Raw genomic sequence first — 7786 nt, 5'->3', positions numbered from 1 at the left:
CACCCCATAACAAAGAAACAGAATTTCTGGAGGATGGGGCCCAGAAATCAGGATTTTAAAAAGATTCCCAGTTGATTTTAATGTGCAGCCAAGGTTGAGAACCACTGCCCTAGTTGTAGGACTTCTGTTCAGCTAGATTTCAGGTGGTTCTGAGTCATGGTTGTTCTGTATTTTAGTTGTAAATTCTGGTGTCACTGTGGGAGGTGGCGAGTACTGTGCTTACCTATGCTGTCATCTTGTCTGGAATTCAAGTTTACTTTTTTTTTAGGGAAGATTCTAGCCTAGGACATGACCACCTGCCACAAACTGCTTTTAGTTAAAAAGTTAATTTCAGGCCATACTTTGTGGTTACTTTAGGTGTCTGAGTTTATAAGGCCTATCCTGAGTTTATAAGGCCTATCCTGAGCTTGTCAGGTTAGCGTGTGGCCCCTTTTCATCCACACTTTGTTGAGGGATGTTCTGGGGTGAAAGAGGATTTTATTTGCAGTTATGTTTCCCCCCACACTAGCCGAGAACAACTTGCAGGGCACCTTCCTCAAAGCACCTACAGGTGGGTGCAGGCTCTCAGCCCCACCCCAGGGAGCACTCCTCTCCCCAAGGTGCTCTGGAAAAGACCAAGGCCCAGAGGGAGTCCAACCAATTACTACCCATCAGAATCTCTGGGGTAGGGCTAGGAAATCAACATGTTTTTAAAAACTTCCCTCTAGATTTCAGGGTACAGGTAGAGCTGAGATTTGTGGCTTTTAGAGACCACACAAACCCACTCTCACCGGAATCGGAGCTTCAGCAGTTATAAAGGGGTTGAAAATTTCTCAGTTCCCCATGGGGAGACACCCATCTCTTCCTGCTCCAGGTCTCTCAAGTCTTCTCAGTCTTTATCCTTCCCAAGCCTGGGTCTCACCTTTCCTTCAATTTGGGGAACAATAGATTGCCATTAATTTCATTTCACTAAAGTTAGCTACAAGGGGAAAACCTAATGTAGCTATCCCCAAGAAGCACAGGGAAGGAAAAAAACTTGTCTTTTACCCTCACAGGGTCCCTGGCTTGGTCTGAAAATTAAACTGATAAAGACAGAAAAACAGGAGAAAAGTATACATTTTATTTAAGGTAAGTTTTTCTTTCTTTTTTAAAAATATATTTTTGTTGATTTCAGAGAGGAAGGGGGAAGTAGAGAGATAGAAACATCAATGATGAGAGAGAATCATTGATTGGCTGCCTCCTGTACACCCCTACTGGGGATCAAGCCCACAACCCAGTCATGTGCCCTTGACCGGAATCAAACCCGGATCCTCCAGTCTACAGGCTGATGCTCTATCCACAGAGCCAAACCAGCTAGGGCTGCAAGTTTTTCTTTAAAAATTTAATTATTGATTTGAAAGAGAGAGAGAAGAGGAGAGAAACATTGATTTGTTGTTCTACTTATTTATGCATTCAATGGTTGGTTCTTGTATGTGTTTGGTGATAGATTAGGAAGGCGGGAGAAAGCAAAGGACGGGGTGGGGGAACCTCTGGGATTGGATGAAAGGTAAAATGATATGCACACATCTTTTATATTAGTGGGTACAGGATAAACAGTTAATGATTAACCTTACATGTGGCATGGGGTGGGGGTGGGGTCAATGGGGAGAAAAGAGGGAATATCTATAATACTTCCAACAATAAAGATAAATGTAAAAAAAATTAACATAAAACAATGAGAGGATTTATGGTCTCTGTCCTGGTGCATTGGTTGTGTTGTGGACCAACATTCGCGAGAATAAGACCACCGACTCCAATTAGGTCTTAAACAGCAAGTGAGGATTTATTGAACTGGCCAGTGACCATAGTTACAGCACCCTGCCAAAGCAGAGGCTGAACTGCAGCGCTGACTGCAAGAGTTACATTTTATTATTAAATTCTGTGGATGCCCAGAGAAAAATGTGTCTTTCAAATTCTGGACCCCCCAATATAAAGGAAACTCTATTTATCCTTTTTTTTTAGTCCTTTGTCTCCCAAATTTGGAATGAGACTTCCGGGCCTTCTGAGAAAGAAGGCCTGCGTGCTGGGAAGGGGCCATGAGACCATATCTCAAGGCCTGGCCTGATGTCAGTACCTTCCTATCTATGTGTTTTAGGAACAGACAGCACAGCATGACCCGTCTGGCCAAAGCACCAGATACGCAGCCCAGCACATCTTGTGCCTTGTGAGGTCTGGAAAAAGGGGAGTTACCCAGACTTTCCAAAGAAATGTTATCCTAGAAGCAAATGACAATAGACAGGCTTAGTTAAGATAAAGATGGACCTTCGTCAGGGAAGACACTGATTAACAGGGAGGACGTGACTACCCACCATAAACTGCTTTTAGTTTAAAAAGTTTTAATTTTAGATCATCCTTTGTGTTTACTTCAGGTCTCTGAGTTTGCAAGGTCGCCATGCAGGCCTTCCCTGAGCTACTCAGGTTAGCATGTGGCCCCTTTTCATCCCGAGGATCCTCGGTGGGGACAGAACCTACAATCTTGGTATACTGGGATGACACTCTAACCAACTGAGCTACCTGGCCAGAGCTACTTAATGGAAGTTTTACATGACATTGGAGTCTTCATAAATAAATGAAAACCCAAAGGAACCGCTAACTTGAGTGTTTTTATGCTGGAGATGAAGAGTGAATGGTCATGGAGGAATATGACAGAACAATGGTAAAAAGTCAGTGTGGTGACCTGGGGGAGACAGCTGGGCCTGTTTCTCAGAATCTTCTCAGGGTCTCCTCTGCCTTGGAGATAAGAGGCTCCTTTCCTCGGGTACAAGGAAGGCACCTCTGATCGAAAAGTCTTATAACCTGTTTCAGGGGGTGGGGGGGGGGCTGGTTAGAGAATCCTTCCAGGACCTACCCTACCAGTTCTCCAATTTCTTCAGCTTAAAATATTCAAGGTGCCAAGATGTCCTGAACCCCATCAAAAGGAATCATTACTTCAAGCTTTGTACTGAGAAATCCAACCATCAGATTTTTTCTAATGCCTCAAAGATTTAAAAAATTCTTAAGACCATGGCCCTGTTAAAGAAAAAATTATTCTGACACTTGTTAAAACAGCAATGAAAACTTTATTCAGCACTATGGCAATAAGTGTTGAGACTACCGGTATTATAACAGGGGAGAGAACTGTGGCCCAACTCTCAAAGCAGGACAGAAGGCTGTGGGTTTAAAGCCAACAAACTGTGTGTGTGTGTGTGTGTGTGTGTGTGTGTGTGTGTGTTTGGGGTGGGGGTGGGGGGGATGGTCAATGCTAGGAGAATCCCTAAGAGGAGACATCCAGGGTGGGGAATTCTTGCTAAACTGTCCGAGTAGAGTATATGGGGCGTTATTCAAGGCGTCCCTTGAGATAAACTTAACCGTTCAGGTGTTCAGCATTAAGTAGTTGCTAGCGAAGGGACTACTCTAAGCAAGCAGGACTGAGGGTAGGCATTATCATCTGACCTTATATTAATATAGTTAAGACTGCTGGAGGAATTACGCCACACAAGAATATGCAATTGCAAATCACACAGCACTTTATTACTCACAAGGCTCCTGGTGCCGTGGGCTCAGACTTAATGGGGTCCCCGGGGAAGAGTGGCATCCTCTGCGGGCAGCGGCGGATCCGTCTTTGGGTGGCTGGCTGTCTGGTTGGGTCGAGTCAGCGGGAGGAGGGCAACTGAAGTCTCAGGATCAGAGGTTTGGCCGTTCTTCTGCCTCCAGGAGTGTGGATCAGGAGGATGATCGATGTCTGAAGTCGGGGACCCATTTTTTAAGCCTGCTCTGGCCCGCGGCAGTCCAGGTGGCTATCTGTAACATATGTCATCACACAAGTGTTAATCAGAGTACAAGCTGGTTATCAGTAACATGTGTCATTCCTATGGGTGGAGTACAGGAGGAATATGGGGTAAGTTTTATCTATGTCACACACACATAGGGAGGTGGTTACCTAAGTGGTCAAGTCTGACCCTTAATATGTCACTCTAGAGTTCACCCTAAAATTACAAACTTATAAACTAGAGAATTATTACTATTACATAAACCTATTTAACAGGATTCTTGCTAAAGACAGACTGGGATGGTCAGAAATCAAGGACACACAGGTAAACAGATACTGAAGAAATTCAAGACATACCACCCAAAATATGCACTTTGGTATATATTGATTATTTTGAGCTGAAGGCACTTGCAAAACAGCAAATGCTAGGAGAGCCCTTCTCTGAACTTCACTGATTCACCTAAAGACAGATCCTCCAAAAAGAATTTTGTTGTCCTACATCCCCTCCCTGGGAGTTCCACCCACTAGGAGAGGATACTAGAAGTCACCACTTCATCCAGACAAAGTTTGTCCCAAACTTCCCATCTGTTCTAAGGCCCAGTTATCTTTTTAAAAAATATCCCTGACTCTCTCCTAAGAAGCCCATATCCCCTATGCTTTGGGTGTACAAGCTCTTACTGCTTTTTTGGGGTCTTTATCCTATGATGCCTCCATGCATATAATATTAAAAATGAATATATTTGGACAGTTGTAATACAAATAAAAAATAAAATAAAATAAAAGAATACATTTGTATGCCTTTTCTCCTGATAATGTGACAGTATATATATTTCATAGGCCTAGCAATGGAATCTAGGAAAGCAAGGGTGAGGAATTCTCTCCCAACTGACTCAACAGGATTTTGGCTATAGCTGGACTAGGCAGGCCAAGGTCAAGGCCCAAGGACAAGGCATAGTTGAAAAGAGGGCTCAGAGCAGCCTCTCTACAGTTTGGTGTCAATATCTGTTTCTACCATTTCATGCTCTAGCAACAACTACTTATACCCACCCACCTGAACTCACTCCATACTTCTGACCATGCAACTCTCTATGCTTGAAATGCCTATCCATCTTTTGGTCTATAACCCACATTCAAGACATAAGTCAGCCCTAGCTGGTTTGGCTCAGTGGATAGAGCATCGGCCTGCGGACAGAAGGGTCCTGGGTTTGATTCGAGTCAAGGGCACATGCCCGGGTTGCAGACTCGATCCCCAGTGGGAGGCATGTAGGAGGCAGCCAATTGTTGATTCTCTGTCATTACTGATGTTTCTCTCTTTCTCTCCCTCTCTCAAGCCAATAAAAATATATTAAAAAAAAAAAAGACATGTCAGCTTGGACAAATTCCTTGAAAAATACAATTAGCAAATATGACATAAGAACATCTAAACAGCCCCAAATCTATAAAGAAATATAATTTAGAATCAAATTTCTTCCATTTATTAGAAAGGCCCAGGTCTAGAGGGCTTTAATGGTGAATTCAATAAAATATTTAAGGAAGGAACAATGTCAATGCTACACAAGCACTTTAAAAAAATAGAAGAGAAGGAAATACTTCACAACTTTTTTTTTGAGGGCTGTGGGACCGATACCAAAACTTGACTAAGAGATCGCAACAAAATAAAATTCTGTTTGCTAGTATTTTGCATTTCTCTGTTATTTTATGTTGAAAAAAAATATTTTTTCAGAAAAGTTGTAAAGAAATGGCTCAATGAACACACATATACCCATCACCCAGTTCTGTTAACCTTTTGCTGCATCTGCTTTATGTCTCTATAAAATAGATGCTTCTGAGTCATTTGAAAGTTGTAGCCAGGAGAACTCTTGACTGAATAATTCAGCACGCACGTCTCCAAATAATAAGGCACTCTCATCAACAGCCATCACAACACTGAAACACTTAATGATTCCACAACACTCTCTAATGCATATTCTCACACAAAGTTCTCCAACTGCCCCCATGTCCTTCATAGCTTCTTTCCTTCAGCCAGCTGTAGGATGATTTGCTGGTGGTCTCCTGTGGAGCGGTTCTCTAACTTTTCTGTTCTCCTTGATACTGACTTTTTAAAGAGTCCGGTGGAACTAGATTACCCAGATAATCTCTCAATCTGGATTTGTCTTATTTTCCCCGTGACTAAATTTATTTTAAACATTACTTTGGCTGATATACTTGGGTGATGTAAAAACCCACTTTTGACATTCAATATGCTGAGTAAGGCTTCAGAGGGCAGCTGAGATACTTTTATTTTTCTGCTGTGAAAGCCATAGCATTTATTGAAGAAAGAATGTATGTTTGTAAATCACAGAGCTGCCTGGGCATACATTCCATTGTTCCTAATGCTGTTCCAACAGCTGAGATACTTCTAGCAGGAACTGTAGTTGCCTCCTGGGGAGTGTGGCCCTTCAAACAAAGGGCTGGCTGAGCTCCTTGGCCTTGAAAGCTCTAACGACCATTACTAGAGGCGACATTTAAACCAGGGATCGTCTCCAGACATTTTTGGTTGTGATACCGTTGGGGGGATGGGGGTACTACTGGCATCTGAGTGGGAAGAGGCCAGCGATGCTGTCACACATTCCCCCTGAAAAAGTATTATCTGACCCCGAAAGTCAACAGTGTAGAGGTGGGAAAACCAAGGGAGCTACTGACTCCTTGGCACCATTCCTTCTTGTTCCTGAAAGGCTCCACTATTGTCTGGGCCATCAACACTAAACACACACACGGAAGTAACCATCCCGATACCTCCCGCTAAGCAGATGCACTGTATGCGGCTGTATCTAAACTGGCCCTCCAGCCGGCCTGGGAGCTTCCTGCGCCTGCCCATGCGTCGTCCGAGATGAGCTCGGTTCCAGCAGGCACATGGCAGGAGCCATCTTATTGGGAAGAAAAGGTGCCGGTGAAACCCCAAGAGCACTGCTCACGAGCAAGTGAGCTGCAGGTTAGAGCACACAGAGTGCTTTCCAGTAACAAGTCCTGCCACTCGGCCCAACACGCGAGGAGGCAGTTCCTCACGCTTGGCTGGCAGGCTGAGCCTCTGCACTCGAGGAACCGCGTCTGCCCAGGGACTGGCTGGAGGACACCGGCTAGTGTGTGCGTGTGCGTGGGGTGTCAAGAGAAAGCTCTGAAAGGGGGTGTGGGGGTGTGTGGAGGAAAACCAAGTTTGGACGAAGGGGAGAACATTGGCCAGGGTTAGGATTCAAACCGGGAGCCAGCCTCCAGGTCCCGCACTCAACTCCTTAGGAGTCAGAACTGCCCCGCCCTCTCGCTCCTCCTCCTGCAAACACCTACCCTGACGCTCAAAGGGCGCCTGGGGCGAAATAAAGTCAAGCAAGTCCACCCGTGGTCATGGCACGCGTGGCTCCCGGTCTCAGGGGAGACGGGCGTGTACCCCCGTTGCGGTGGCGGCCGGGCACGGGGGGAATGTCGGTCTCGCAGACGCCTCCCTTCACCCCTACTCTCCAGGCAGGGCAGGTGAGCGGACGCCCGGTCCGAGCAGCGGGGCGCCGGGCGGCCGAGGGGTCCGCGCGGGCAGGAGCCGTCGATGGGGGCCACGGCTCAGACCGAGGGCACCCTTGTGCCAGTGTCCGGCCTCAGCCGAAGGGCAGCGAGCGCCGCAGGACGACTTGCTGCTTTAATCCAAGGACAGGGAGAGCTGGCCATTCCGTTATAGGCCTCCCACTGAGCGGAACACCGAAACTTCCCGGGAGGCCTACCGTCGGCATCAGTAGCGCCCACTGGGCTCTCGGACCTCCCCCTCCGAATACCGCCCCTTCCCGGCACGCACCTGGGCCCCTGCGGCCCCGCACGGCTAAGTGAGCGGACCCAAGCCCCGCCCCGCCCCGCCCCGCCATCAGGTGGGCAGTTTCAGGCTCCGCTCCGCTGCAGGTGACGGTCCGTCCCACCGCCCGCCAGGCCCCGCCCCGCCCGCCGCTGGGCATTGCAGTGCTCCGTCCCGCCCCGCCCCGCCCCGCCCACCCTGCCGCCAGG

At 46.8% G+C, this 7786-nt stretch overlaps 1 long non-coding RNA gene across 1 annotated transcript; it reads right to left on the bottom strand.

The window, feature by feature from the left end:
- Positions 1-3501: 3501 nt before the first annotated feature.
- LOC106694461 lies at positions 3502-7595 on the bottom strand. Its single transcript, XR_002826385.1, has 2 exons — positions 7088-7595; positions 3502-3798 (listed from the first exon to the last, which is right to left on the bottom strand). It is a non-coding gene; the product is annotated as an uncharacterized LOC106694461 (long non-coding RNA).
- Between the last annotated feature and the right edge of the window lie 191 nt (positions 7596-7786).

This window comes from Myotis lucifugus, unplaced genomic scaffold, assembly GCF_000147115.1.
Source record: "Myotis lucifugus unplaced genomic scaffold, Myoluc2.0 scaffold_474, whole genome shotgun sequence".
Lineage (NCBI taxonomy): Eukaryota > Metazoa > Chordata > Mammalia > Chiroptera > Vespertilionidae > Myotis > Myotis lucifugus.
This window is presented reverse-complemented; position numbering and strand designations above follow the sequence as displayed.